The sequence below is a fragment of the Ixodes scapularis genome, unplaced genomic scaffold (assembly GCF_016920785.2).
Source record: "Ixodes scapularis isolate PalLabHiFi unplaced genomic scaffold, ASM1692078v2 PGA_scaffold12__126_contigs__length_90152505, whole genome shotgun sequence".
In the NCBI taxonomy this organism is placed as follows: Eukaryota; Metazoa; Arthropoda; class Arachnida; order Ixodida; family Ixodidae; genus Ixodes; species Ixodes scapularis.
In genome coordinates this window covers 23,601,995-23,617,670 of record NW_024609838.1, presented here as the reverse complement: position 1 = coordinate 23,617,670, position 15,676 = coordinate 23,601,995, and the positions used below count along the sequence as shown (strand labels likewise).

General features: G+C 46.4%; 1 protein-coding gene across 12 annotated transcripts in view; it reads right to left on the bottom strand.

Annotated features, from left to right (window-relative positions):
• Positions 1-15,676, bottom strand: part of LOC8051130 (polypyrimidine tract-binding protein 1) — a 126,114-nt gene that overhangs the window by 51,950 nt on the left and 58,488 nt on the right. The gene's annotated exons all lie outside the window — the stretch shown is intronic.

Sequence of the window (15,676 nt, the reverse complement as noted above, 5' to 3'; positions counted from 1 at the left end):
AGCACATCCGATAAAGTATGTCTATCAATAAAAATGTGCCCCCCCCCCTTCCCCCTCCCCCGAACTTGGCTCCCGGGCCAAGTTTCACGAACTTACCCAACTCAAGACTGATATTATAAACTGCAAAAACAACCACCTACAAGCAATGTGAAAGCCTACACTTTTGCTTTAAAAGTAACAATGCCCTTTAGTGACGTTTGAACTAGAATGAATTCAAAGCTCGCTGCTCCTTCGATCGATAGCTACACGGGAACTACCACCGCATCTATTCAAGCATACGACAAAGGTAGACCCGAAACAGCTCACCCGTGTCAGCCGCTGCTCCTAGCACCCGGGTGCAAAGCGGCGAAGCTCGGCGCTCTGCGCGCTGGTCAGAGGCGGCAGACATTGATAATCGAGTGATCTCATCAAAAGTACAAGACCCTCGTTTTGTCTTACATCACACCGACCGCCATCCTACTATCTTGCAACGTTTCCTCGCAACTTCTAGCTCCCGACGTCGCCGACATCGTCTGCAAATGCACACTATGTCGGCGATCAACTCACCCTGGTTGACGAGCCATGTCTAAACCTCGATTCACACGATTAATTCAAAGAGCAGCCGATGCTCCGAGTCGATCGCACCAACGAAACAGCACCAAAGCGCGACATCATGGCATTCGTCCATCTTCCTGTAGGTTTTCTTATCGACTAAACCAACTAAGTGCAGCGAATACCCTGGGACTTGCGCTTTTAGTATACGTGCGTCCAAGTGTTCGTGCCTTCGACTGTGCTCTGACCTAAGATGAAACATACGGCACGGTAAGTGGGAACGCTGTGAAATGCATATTTGTACAATTTTGTTTCACTCCTCTTCTCTGGATATTAATGTCAACCGATAATAATTTTTATTTTTTTTTTATTTTGCTTTGCTTACGCCCATCTCAGCGGAGGTAAGGCGGAAATCTTCGTAAAAAGGGCACTTCGGCGCACAATGTAGCAATCGTTTACGGCGCAATTCGTCAATCACTTCCATCACTGCAACATTAGCTTCGGACGAATTGCCTTTCAAAGGGGGCTCGACGAGACCAATCTGACATTTTAGTTCGATGGAAACTTCTACTCCCACCTCACTCTCGATACTTATAATAGCCCTGTAATGTTTTATTAGCACCTTCAAAAACAGTCGCGCACGCGTATTGAAACAAACAGATGACGTGTCCAATGTGCCTACTGTGAAGCTCTCCGACTTCGATCCAATGCGTACACGATTACTATCTCTACGTTAGCTGTAAAACATTGTCAAAAAAAAAACGAGTCGTCCTACTGAAAAATCTATTTGCATGCGAAATTTCTCGTGTCCAATAAACATACATGAATCATACAAGATATATAAGAACGTATAAGAACCATATAAAAATCGTATAAGAAGTATATAAGAGCTAAATAAGATATATAAGAACCATTAAAGCAGCTTATAAGAAACTTCATATATGGTTCTTATATGTTCTGATATCAGAATCAGAATCAGTTTATTTCGTCTATATGTACAGACGACAGGGGCATGGGCAAAAAGCCAACACATGTTGGCTTGACTGGGCCCCACCCCCGTTTCCTTGGCAGAGGCGGATAAGCAAATTGTAGGAAAATGAAAACAAAATCGTTAATTATATAGCAGGAAGACGAGTAAAAAAAGACATAACAAAAAAACATGTAGACACTTGTAACTGGGAAGTAGAACACTGATATCATGAGGCACAATACAAAAATAAGAGAGCTACAGAAACATATTTTTGATGGCACGAGGTGTTAGTGTTTCTATGGTGAAGTTGTTGCTCCTTAGATTGTTCAATAATGTTGGGAGGTGGTGTCTCAACATCTGCGTTCCATAGTTTGTTCTGCTGTATGGTACCTTCCAGACATCCTCATTACGAGTAGAATAAAAATTTATACTTCGTGCTAGACCAGCGATCTCTTGAAATAAAGGATTGTTCAGTTTAATGCCCGCTGTGTATCTTAAAATTATTGTGTAGTCATACACGTAGGTAACTGGAATGATATGCAGAGTCTTAAAAAGGGGTTGTGTTGGATCTCCTATACCGCTCTTATATAGTTCTTATATGATTCTTATATATCTTGTATGGTTCATATGTGTTTATTGGACCATACAAATGAGATTTTTCAGTAGGGCGACCTTTATTGGCACGAGGAGACCAAACAATAGGACGTGATTCGTCCAGCCTGTATTACCACAGGGCTCGGCGTTTACCCAACACGAAGCCTGTGGACTGGATTCTTTACAGCATCCTAACTCAATCCAGTGACACAAGTGCCACGTCAGAATGTAGCGCTCGGCTACATCAGCTGAGCGCTGCGTCAAACAAAACACAGACAAATAATTCGTGTTGTTGATGTCCCCACACGTGTAAATTCCAACCCAGCCGCTGAAGGCGCGATTGTCAGAACTCCAGAGGAGTGGTTAATTGGGCCAGCTGGTTCATAACTTGGAAAAAGGATAAAAACGACAAGAACAACAAGGACCCCGACGAAGTCAGACAACACAAGGCGCTCAACAGTAGACTACAAGCAAACACAAGACGCTATTTATCCGCCCTCGAGGGGGAAAAAAAACAACTTAAAAACTAGATACAACGAAAAAACACTGCTTAGAAGAGGAGAGATCGGACAGAAAAAAAGAGGACCGATTGATCCACGAAGTAGCATGTTTTCTTGACTGTTCTTGCTATGCACTACTTTCTGCTATATCGAGAGCTTCGCGGCTGATCCCCACTCGGACGCTGCGGTCGTGGCGCCGGGGGTAGAGGGGGGCTAGAACCTTTGCCCAACCCTCGAAGAGAGGATTTTGTAACCACGCACGAGCGAGCGAGAACGTTTGTTTACGTTGCCCGGCCCCCTTCGGTCGGCAGCACGCGACGGGGGGGCACTCCTTGTGCAAACAAGGCTTAGCCTCCTCTCCTCTCTGGCCGCGGAGTGAATAACCGTAAAATAACACACATCCCAACAACCCGCACATGCAGAAAAAATAAAAGCCGAGAGAGAAGTACCCCAGGCCCCCCTTCCCTCGAAATCGCATAAATCCTCTTCATCCCATCCACAACGAATCTTCCCCAGTCCATTGGCCACGCTCTATGGCTGTTGCTTCTGACCAGGTTCTTTGCTTCCTGTTTTTCATTAGTATTATTATTTTCTTATTTGCGTAAGGCAGATTTTATTGGGCTGAAGTTCGACCAAGTTCGACTTTCCAAACTTCAACAGCAAATTCGAGGAAAGAAACAAAATAATTCATGCACATGCGCGGAAATCGAAAGCGACCTGACGCCACTTAGCGGAGAAAGGGTGCAACACGTACCGGGTGCGCCGTTTCTCATAAACGAACTACCCAAACCAAAAGTTTTACGTACTGACATTTCCACCGCGCAAAACCTAAAACAACCGTATCATATCCTCGCAAAATATCGAAAATGTTTGCGTGGCAGTCGGGGGGCGCTGTACAAAATCGAACTTCGTCGAACTTTGCTTAAAAAAAAAAAAAAAAAAAATTCAAAAAGCCAGTTGAACCTAAGGCTGGACAAGCTCGAACCCTCCTCCTCCTCCTCCTCCCCCCTCCCCCGTGAAGAGTTACCCCAGCGGGTCATAACCACGTGACAAAAACAGACATCCACATGCTAACAGCGTGGCAGATTTTCGAATGCCAACGTAGAATGTTGTTGCTATGGGGCGAGACTGAGCAGACTGTTTGAACAGGGCCTCGGAGATGCGTTCCAGAAACCGCAGCACCTAAACTGGACAACTCTCCTTTATTGCTCAAATTGGCCTTTTTTTTTTTCCCCTCTCCGTCTTACTTTCTACATTTTTTTTTGTAAACGTTGTAGTTAAAAAAAAAAAACACAGAAAAAAAAGTTAGTGGGGGAATAAAATACGTTTATACGCAGCCAAGAAAAACGAGCTACCGCGTCGTTCCACGACCAATCGGTAAACACACAAAAAAAAAAAAAAAAAAAACGCACAACTTGAATTGCTTGATTTGCAAGCTTAGGGTTTACGATCGCGAAACCGGGGTAGGACATAAAGCTCGACTAACGCACGGAGCATAAACGAATCCGCTAAACACGGCGAACATTCCAGCGCTCGCTTAGTTGCGTAAAAACCCTCTGAAAAGCAAAGGGCGCATTTTCCGACTACACGCAGCTACGGAAGGGCTTTGTGCTCGAGGCAGCTTACAATCTCACCGCTAATGCATGGTTACAAGGGACAGCCTGCAGGCAGACACTGTCCGGCGGTCAAATTAATCACACACACAAAAAAAAAAAGTCTACAAACATGTCCGAAGCACGCACAAAAAAAAAAAAAAGAACATGCTTTGGCAAAATGCCTTGAGGCCTCCAGAAAGAATTATGTCATGCCTGCAGATCGTGTGTCTTTTGTGAGATGTACGAGCGTCGTGATTATTGCAATATATAATCGGGTACAATGGTTGCATAAAAAAAATAGTTAAAACGATAAAAAGAAAAGTACGAATGCTCTTATTATTGTGGTACGTTCTCATCGTTTTACGTGGACTCTATATAAAATTGGAAATAATCGGACCAACCAACCATATGTATAGTGATCGAATCAAATACTTATTACCAAACTGCTAAAACAAATGAAAAAAAAAAACACATTTGGCGGCACCGGGATTTGAACTCTCCACACCACTATACCAAAGCGTCCCAAAGAGAAAAAGAGAGAGAGAGAGAGAGAAAAAAAAAAACGCTCATTTTATCTTTAGAATGTCGTATCGGGATCCTCCATACAAAAACGTACACCGAAACTATTTGTAGTAACTTTTAACCGAGAAGGCAAGATTTCTTTTTTTTTTTTTTTCCCCTGCATATTTTGTACAAAGCCTAATACACCACCTAGCTCCACCTGCCAGGTCACGTACGTACACTGTTGGTTTCGTAGGTCAGGATCCATTTATGACTCACACCCGCGCGAGCGTCCCACGACTTCCGGGCACATCGGTGATCACGTGATGCTTTCGCAACGTCCGGTGCCGTCCATCGTAGCTGCTGTCCAGAACGCGGAAACTCTACCGCGATGAATTTGGAGGCAGCATCATTTCTACCTTCCATTCTCCCACATTTCCAACTTAGGCGGTAATAAAAAGAAATTAAAAAAAAAAAAAATACGGAGGCGGGGGAGTCGGGTAACAATAACCACCTCAATTTCAGTCCAGCGGGGACGCTAGGGGAACTATGACCGACCTACTTTACGAAAACGACGTTTCTTTTTCCGAGTCCAATAATAAAAGTAAAAACACCACTAATCCATCTTTTTCTTTTTTTTTTTTTTTTCGGCAAAGCAAGTGCGTCGAGCATTATTAAAATAGATGAACGCTTCTACAATTTCCCTTTCTAACGCTTTTCTTTCTTCTTCCCTATCACGAATAGTCACGAAGGAGGCACGTACGTAGGCACATGTCTTCACGCGCTGCTGCCTGCTATTCCAGCTGAAGGCGAACACTGATCATGCTGCCCAACAGACCTCGCATCACTCTTAGTAACACCTAAATACAACTGCGCATGCATATACGTGCATATAATCACGTAAAGTAACGCACAGGGAGTTTCGTCGAACGCAGGCTGACATTCGCCGGAGAAAAGCTACGGGCCACGTAGAAATAATAATAATAATAATAAAATCAGTAGTATTTACTCGCAGCTAATAAGCATGTTTAATTAAAGAAATCGTCAACCTTCAACCGTGCCTCTTTAAGTACACCGTGGAACTCCTCATTCGCAACTGATGACAAGTGGCGTCAAAAGGTCAAATTTGGGGGTTTTACGTGCCAAACCAACGACGGGCATCTGGCACGCCCCAGCGGAGGACTGAGGATTAATTTGGACCACCTGGGGATCTTCTGACGAACAACTGAAAGCTCGGTTACGCGGCGCCTTCTCCGCAATAAGCCTCCGTCCGATTGCGGGCACCTCGGCCGGGATTCGAACCCACCACATGGGGATCCATGACAAGTGGCGTGCCGGGATTCGTCGGCCACGAACGCGAATCCAAATAGTCGTCGACGGATAGACCGTTGACGAGCGCGTAGGTCCCGAGTGACGCGGTGCTCGCGTCCCGTGCGTGAGCTGGGGTCGGCTGACGTGCTTTTCGGGTACCGCGGGACGTGTCACAGCCAAAAGGTACAGAGAGCTTTCGAAGGAAAGGACGCACGAAATAGTCCGGTATATATTTCAATTTCCGTATCCGAAAAGCTGGCTTCTAACTTTCTACCTTTTTCTTTCGCAGTTATCCTAGCCCGAAATTCATTTAATTGCATTTTGCGTGTGTTTGTGTGAATATTATTATTCGACGCGCGCAAAAGTCGTACCGCATTAAAAAACAAAAAATTGTCCGACATTTTTTCACGAGTTCCTCGACCTACTACGAGTTCACAGTACCTCCCTTTGAACCGAAAGGCGGGGGCGGAGGAAAAGAAAAAAAAAAGAACTGAAGTGGAGAGGAAGTACAGACAACACACGAGACGAAGGCGGCCAACGAGGGAGAGAAGGACAGAGAGAAAGAAGGAAAGCACGACCGGGCGCAAGCCGAGAGCAAGAATCAAAATTTAGAAGGTAAAAGAAATAAAAAGGAGACGAGTCCGCATTCCTCTTCCACGGCGTGACTTGACCGTTCTACGGTGTCGGTCGAGACCGCTCGCAAGACGATTATGACGACGATTTGAGGGCCTTATGGCCTGGGCTGCAACTATCCTCCCATCGCGTCCAGCCAGGTCGTGTATTTTAAGATCGCAAAAAAAGAAGTAAAAACAGAAAGCGTGGAGACAACTGACAGCTAGTAGACACACACGCTCGCGCACATACACGCACACATGGACGTGCACAACATACACGCGCGTCTGTCTATCAGTGGCCACCGCGTATCAGTACTATTTCATGATTAAAAAAATATATCTTTTTCCTCTTCTATTATTAGCAAACTTTGCGCCATAGAGGGAAACATTTGATTAATTCTTTTTTTTTTCTTTATAAAACTATATGGTAGATATCCGATACCTCTGGTAGGATAATTGCGCAAAGGCATAAGGGTATCGTTACCGGAGCCATTCGAATGTTTCTTCAGGGTAGTCTGTAATTCGCGTCAACTATTTCGTGCTACGCTGTCGAGGACCCAGCGTAGCCTCCTCCGTGCTCCAACTCTGTCAGCTGGTTGCCCGAGCAAGTGCGAATGAGACGCGATGCGAAGCCTCGACCAGATTGCTCTCGCAGTAGCGTCCGGCTGGAGCGCCGCGATAGTTACGCTGGCATCGACGATGTTGCACATAACAGTTGACGCCAAGTAGCGGGCCTCTACTCAGAGCGAACCCTAGGATCAATCCGATACCTTGACCGTACCGCTTGCCCTTCGGCACATCCCAAAGGTGCCCAAAACGTATCGCATTTATACATCCCCGTGACGTCACGGTGCCTCGTGCCACCACGACGTACCATGTCACGTGACGCGACGCTGATGGCACAGTGACGTGATCAACGCGACAGGCCACATGCCACGCGCACGAAAGCGCCAAGGGCCGCACTCTAAAATTAGGGGTGAGCGAATATGGTTCCGAAGGGTTGCCAAAACACCGAAAGTCGAATCGAGTACCAAGATGCTCGTTTCGAAACGCATTTAAAAACAAGATCACGGCCTACCCTAAATACCGACCGCGCGTTTATTATTCCACCGAACGTGCAAAACAGGGTGGGTAACGTTCATAAAGGGGCCCTCGATGATGCCTACCAGTGATGTGATTGGCCAAAGTCCTTTTGGAGCACCTTTCGGAGCAGCCAGAACAGTGTTTTGAAGCAGCAAAACAGTGTTTTGGAGCAGCAAAAGTGTTTTTTTTTTTTGGAGCAGCCAAGACACTGTTTTGTAGCAGCAAACTTTTACTTTTAGAGCAGACATTGTTAGAACAAAAAATATTCGTTTTAAGTGCTGTACAAACGAAGGGCACTTTGTGTTGTGTTTTGACGTGACGTGCTGTGACGGAACTCGCTGCTTTTTTACTGCTGAGAGATCCCACAAGTGTACAGTGCTGTAGGCATTGCCGAGGAATTTTGAAAAACCGCTTGCCACCGTTTTACTGGTTCCCAACGTTTCAGATTTTCGTCAAAAGTAAGCAAACGTAAAACAATGTATTGCAAGCGTCCCGGCTGGTGCTTATTTTGTGCAACCATGTTCGCATGCACGTAAGGGCAACTTCGGCAGGATTGCAGTTGCGCGTGGTTCGTCGCGCAAGCGGAGACAACAGCTGTTCGATCGAAACCGAAAACATGCCACTCCGCTCCGTCGCCAACCGATTCCCAAAATTGTATGCAAAATATAACTGTCGAATATACGAAAAAAAAAAAAACAAAAAAAAAAACAGTCCATCAGCGCGTTTGCCAGGCCAGCAAACAAGGTACAAGTTACACACACACACAAAAAAAAAAAAAAAAAAAGAACCTGAGCGCATCTATACAGGACATAGCGAGTCAGGTTCAAGAAGTTCTTGGAGCGCTTTGAGCAACGACTGAACCCGGGACAAACAAGCGCGCTGTGCGCGTTCAGCGTGCAGACATTGCCTTCTTTGCTTTAGCCCGGCACTTCTCTTCACCAACTTTCTTCTGAGGCAGATTTTTCACGTAACGGGGTCCCTCCAAAGAAAGCCCACCGAGAGAAACCTAGGTAATCAATACTTTTACACAGCTGTATTTGAGTTAAAGAGGGATTTCTATGATTTAAAGGAGCAATGCAACAATTTTTGTACTTTGCGCAAATACCACTTAAAACGGATCCCTAACGTTAATGACCTATGAAACACGCGTTCGTTTTTCACCCCACGCAATATAGTCCCAGAAAAAAATTAAAGAAAAACGAGCAGCGTTCACCCCCTCAACTCGCAGCCAGAACAAGCGGCCACGTGATCTGGAGCCGATTCTATGCCGCCAGTGTTGATCATAGCCACGCGCTGGGATTGGCAAAGCGCAGGACACGCGCTGAGTTCCAGACATTGTTATGGCTCGGCTGTTGTCGTAGTTGCAGCGATTGGACACGGGTCACAACCCGAATGCTTCTCGAGCTAGCAATTGTCACGAGCCCAAGTCTAGTGCCCACGCAATGCTCGGGTCCAATCTATGAACCGCATTCAAATATCGTCACTTGGGTGTACTGCGATCCCCGAGTTACGTCATCAAATTTTGCAAAGGAGAGATTGAATGAAAATGATCGCTTTTGTCCTTGAAATTACACCGCAACAAAGGAGTTTCTTGGCCAATGGCGTTGCGTGTGAATATCCTTGAGTCCCAGGTGTGCCAGTAGGCTCGTGTAGAGAGAAAAACATTCCAATTGAATATCGTTGCACAGCTCCTTTAAACAAGAACAGGAATGTTGATGGACATACGGCGATACTTAGTTTAATTTTAGAAAGCGCCATATCTGCAGCTACGATGGCAACCCCCGACATCGCGGGACCACGGTGACTGGACCAAATATAGTTTTCCCACGCCCGTTGCTTTCAGGAGCGAGTGCTTCAGCTCACAAAGTAACTCCCGCAGCGTAAAATGTGGTTCGTTTTACAGCATGACGGCATGGCTGGTACCCGGAACGATAGCGTCCGAGCGTCCGCACACACCCGCGCTATCGTCCCATTTTTTTTTTTTTTTTTTTTTTTTTTTTAATATGCGAGATGAGATTAACGAGGCGACGAGAGCGTGAAACGCAAGACGGCGGGAAAACCATGCAAGAACGGATGGACAATTGATGTAGGGGACCTTGTACACTGCAACAATTGTCTGACACACGCAAGCTCGATTTCGGTACTCAGTTTAGTTTCGGTTTTGAAAGGCGACCGGTCTTTTGGCGCAGGTTTGGCGCAGGTTATCCATATATTGTGGCAAAATGTAGCAGGATGTAGCAAGGTTAGCCCCTTGGCGCAGTTTGGCGCAATTGGCGCAGCAATCCCATCAGTGTGCCTACGGTACACATCAAAGATGCATCCACCCGAGCGAACACTACAGGAAAACATAACACAAAGCAACACTCTATATGTTGATACATATTACTTAAAGAACTAATGAACATATCAGGTGAAGTGATTAACGCGATTCCTCTGGGGATGCTGTTCCATTCGGAGATAGCAAGAACGAGAGGGGGGAATTCCTGAACAGGTAGCGCGGGCAAAGATGGGCGATACTTTAAAGTGATGATCTACGCGAGACGAAATACGATGAGCAGGTTGAATAAATGAGGTCCTGAATAAAGATGATCCATGATAAAGCTTGTGGAAAAATGACGCGAGAGCCAATACACATCTTCTGCATACTACAGTTGGATTAGGTTGAGGTTACGTTTTATGTTAGACGCACTGGAAGTACGGGAGAGGTCGCGGGTTATAAATCTTGCAGCTTCATCCATGCGGTTGGTTAAGTAAGGCTAATGAGGGTGCCGTATGATGGATGCATATTCCAACTGCGACCTGGCGAGGAGTTTAGTTTCTTGGTTAGCTTGAAATAAAGAGCGCTTAAGAAAACCAAGAGTTCTGGATGCTTTGCGGGTTACACGTTCAATATGAGGGCTCCATGATAAGTTAGCTGTTAGGTGGACGCCGAGGTATTTAATTGACCCAACGTTTTCAATGCGGTCCTCGTTGTAAAATGCGGTCCTCGTTGTAAAAATTTCGTTGTAAAAATGACAGCTTTAGTATTGTTAGTGTTTATTTGCGTTAGCCATGTGGTGCACCATTGCTGGACTATCTCTAGGTCCCCCGCTAGAGTATGCGAAAATCCAAGGGCTTAGAAATGACGCGATAAATGACGCAATCATCCGCGAAGAGACGAATGGTAGATTGAATGTACAGTGAAGGTCATTTACACATAAAACAAACAATACTGGACCGAGGACAGAGCCCTGAAGGACGCCGGACTTCACTGGCATAGGGGTTTAGTTTGTTAAAAAAAAAAAAAAGAAGCTATCCACTGAATAACAGAAGCGTTCATATTCATAGCTTCTAATTTCTATATTAAGGCCCGTTCACACTCTTGCGACTGCTTGCGACCTCTTAAACCTGGGTTCCTTAAAACTTCTTAAACCAGAGAACACACTGGCGCCATCTAATGGGAAGCAGTGTAAACTCGGTGGTCCAGCATATTTTTTTTTATTTCTCGCGCAATATCCTTTCTTTTTTGGCTCGAAAAACTTTTGTCAATGTTATAAACGAGCCTTTCTATGGGTATTACGCACATTTCACCTCGGAAATCCCGCAAAACCTTCGCTTTTGTGAAATGCAGTTCTAGGGTCACCGCATAGATGGCGCCATAATGTCAGTGTGTTCCCTCATTCTAGAAACATTTAAGAAGTTGTAAGAGATCTCGTCTCTCTCAGTCGTACTCGGTCGCAAGAGTGTGAACGGGCCTTTAGTCTGTTATGGAAAACCCAATCAAAAGCTATAGCAAAATCAATAAAAATAGCATCGGTAGAACAAGAGGAGTGAACAGAAAGGTGAACGTCAGCAATCAATTCAAATAGCTGTGTTTCGCAGGAATGACCGCATTGAAACCCACGCTGATTAGAGAAAATCAGGCTGTATGAAGATAACTAGGTCATAATCTGACATGAAAGTATATGTTCAAAGTCGGAGGGAGGAGGAAGGGGCTACCATTACACTATGGGCAATGGAAGCGTCATTTGACCGTTTGTAGCAGGCAAAATACAGATTTGGAGCAGCCACTGATGTTTTGATCTTTTATTGGCACAGATGCCAACACCTATAAACACGTCACTTGAAAAGTGAAAATGTGGCTGCAGCATCACTAAACGAATTCAGATCTCGGTTTTTATTGTGAGGCATTGCTGACGCTCATGTGGTTATATGGATGATGTTGAACAGAATGGTTCACGAATGTCTGTTGCTTAATTATTGTATACGGTTTCTGTTGACTGCTACAGAGGGGGGCGGCCACGTCAGAGGGCGTTTTGCCTTTTTTTTTGCTGCAGCCCATGTATGTCTCACGTAAACTATTCTATTCCATAGTGAATGAGGGTTCCTCTTTGGCACCGAAGCGTATTACCAATTACCTCTTGCAATAAGTAGAGGCCGGACGCAAAAGGAAGGCACAGTCTTGTTTATTAGAAACGAGGCTCAGGTCAGAGTAAATTCCATTTACAATGGGCGTTTAAAAAATTGTCGAAAAATGACGCATAGCGATATCCACCGGTTGATATAAAATCTCTTTGCCTCCCTCCCTAATTTTACAATGGGCAGTTTAATTAACGCGCAAGTATAATTCCTGCAATTTACGCCGGCAAAAAATCATCGTATCAGCTAAAATACCTATTAATAAAAATACGTCGCCCCAAAGTTTTATGAACGCCAAACTCAAAATCGTAATACCATAAAAAAAAAAAAAAAAAAAAAAAAAACATACTAAACATAAGTGTGACTTTTAGTTGTGTGTTTTAAAAGTCACACTGCGTCTTAGCGGCGTTCGAACCAGAGCTGTGTCAAGGTTTGCTGCATTTTCGATTAACCGTTGCACGGAAGCCACTTTGACTACCGTATTTATTCAAATATAGACCCACCTTCTTTATTTTATTTTCTCGGCACAGCTCGTCTTCAACTTAGGAGGTCAACCAACAGTCGAGACCCAAGACGCTCGACCTGTTATAGTACTGAGCCCCATTTCCGAGCCAATCGCGCTAACCCGGGCACTTCCCCGCGTCGGCCGCTGCTCCTAGCACTCCGGCGCAAAGAGGTGAAGCTCGACGCGGGCGCGATGGTGTGGGGCCACCAACGAAGGTTGACGCGGGCGGCGCAACTGCCACGGTACATTGTACCCACGGGCATGTAGCACACACGATACAAGAGCGATATCATCAGGAATAAAACAACCATCCCACCCGACCCCCCGTTCCGTCGTACACCGGTGGCCTCCATCCCACCGTTCCGCGCACTCGTCTCGAGACGGTTGGCTCCCCACTTCACCGACGTCGTCCGGAAATTCGACCGACGACGGGGCCGGCGCGGTTGTCGGGCCACAGGCAACGCTACGAATTGAAGTGACCAATCAAACGCAGGCAACGCTACGAATCAAAGTGCTCTTTCGTCGACCAAACCAGTCGAGGGCAGCGAACACCCCTAGCTTTGGCTTTTGGCACGCCTGCTTGTGAGTGTACCTGCTTCAGCCTTCGACTGCGCTCTGACCCCAACGAAACGAACTATACGGTGGGTAGACGCCATTTGTATCATCTTCGTGTTCTACTACTTACTTCTTCAAATATTTGAACCAAACAATAGTCAATTTGTTTTTTTTTGTTTTTTTGCTTTGTTTAGGCCCACCTTGGCGCACGCGTGGCGCCAGATACGGCAGACTCCGTTTATGACGCAATTAGGAAATGCACTTCCCTCGCTGTAACGGAAAATAAAAGCGCCAAGAAAACACGAAGGACGACGTGCACCAAAGATCGCTGTGGTGTAAGGTCGTCCCTTCCACTTGTCCTCCGTGTCTCCTTAGCGCCTTTTTTTATTATGTGCAAACGCGTCAACGCGCACGTGCAAAGCGCGGAGCAATTCAAAACCAATACCGTTTTTTTCACGGTGCCCCTTTTAAATACTCATCGAACATTCCAGACCGGTAGAGTGAACGAAGCATTTCGGGCGAAGAGCTGGGGGAGAGAGACATTTGACGGGAAAGAGAGAGAGAGAGAGAGAGAGAGAGAGCAGACCGAGAAGCAGCGGGTGAACGGTCGACTCCAAGGCTGCTCAGAGAGGAGTCGTTCCTCGGGCAGCCAGGACGGCAGACGAACCGCCATTGTTGTCCGGTCGCGGGCCGTGCCGCCGCTGCTGCTGCAGCTCGGCCCTGTGCCGGGTCGACCGTGACGGGGCACTTTGTGCGCTCCACCGAGGGGGCCCCGCGAAGAGCACTTCCTTTTGTTGTGTCTCTCTCTGGCCGACTCCTCCGCCCCTGGGAACCTTCCCAGTCACGCATCGGCAACGCACACGCGCACAAACACCAACCACTGACAGGTTCAAGGGACGCCGAATGCCAGCATCTTCCTCCTCGCCCACCTTTGCTCTCACGCTTTCTTTTAAATGCGAGTTTAAAAGGCCCAGATATCGTTTAGAGCCAGACGGTTTTACGCCCGCTACGTTATACTCCGCTTCACAATAGGGTTTGAGTAGATTGGTTCCGTCGGGTAGTTGAGAGTTTTAGTAGACGGGTCCGATACCTCCTATATCGATACCCGATAACCATACGATGCCCGCTCAAAGGCGCCGGTGAAATATCGGGTACCCTTATCGCAAACGAATAGCGTTACCCGCGGTCTGACTTTTAGCCGGGTTCGGCGGGCGTGCTTGGACACCGCGGATGTATCACAATGAGAAGGCGAAAAGCTTTCGACGGAAATTAGGTAGGAGAAGATTTCGCTGTATACTTCCAACAAAAATTTCGTACCGAAAAGATAGGCTGTTGACTTTCTACTCTCTTTCTTTAGGGACCACAAAACGATATTGCAATTAGTAAAATCCCAATCTTAAATCATTCATCCCAGCCCAAAATTTATTTCACGGTCCCTTTAAAGGAGAGAGCACGCACAGGGAATGGTTAGCAGCTGCGTGTCCTGCAAACAGGGTAAGGTAGGGCACCGAATGGCGCCACTTTCCCGGGATCCGATGACTTTAGCCTCGACAGGATCTGCCCTAGTCCCGGCGACGACGACGACGACTTTGCGAACAGAGCGCGACGAAAGCAGACGATTAACCGCGTTGGAATCGGAACGTGCCTTTGGTCCATACGAGGAAACGAACCGCGAAGCGAAACGTCGCTTCGCGTCAACTCGGGGAGGGAAGTCGGTCACGTGACCCGAACCAGACGCTTCCAATTAACCGCAATCGAGTCGACAATTACGGACCGACTGAACTCGTGCGCGCAGACGACGCGTCCCAAAGCCGACAGAAAAAGACGGTGGGGACGCACCGCGAACAACCCTTGGCGAAAAACACGATACCCTGTCTACAAAGCATACGAAAACCGTACTTTTACGACGCAAAAAGTACACTCGGGTTTCATATATATATAGTATACTCTTAACGTGCGAAGCACACCTGTACATTTTTAGCGTTCTCCGTGTTTTGGCGGTGCGGTTCGTGCGTCAACACAGACTGGCAATTTTAAGGTAGAGTAACATAATCAAAAGAGACTGTACTTAGATCTAGTTCGACTGACAGAGGGTCTTATATATCGGGCCCGAAAAGTTTCGCTGAGCCATCTTCGCCGCTGCCCTCCGTCTCTTCAGAACTAAAGGGAGTCGTCATTGATTACACATCTACGTAGATACACGCATACAGCACGTAAAACGCGAAGAAAAAAATAATAAAGAAAAATCTGAAACAATGGAAAGGCATCTCTCAACTCGCATTTCGAGTGAAGTTCAAGGACTCGTATATCGCTTAGCTCGTAGCCGGGCGTCGTGGCCGACCGACCGACCATCTTCAGACGCGCCCACAACAGCGCAAGAGGGAATCATACGCCGCTTCTAATATCAGACAATACCATTAAAGAAAGACAACACAAAAAATAAGATCGGCCCATCATCCTCACCGAGACGTGAACTCATCATCAGGAGCGCTGCCGCGAAGAGACAGCATCAACAAAGA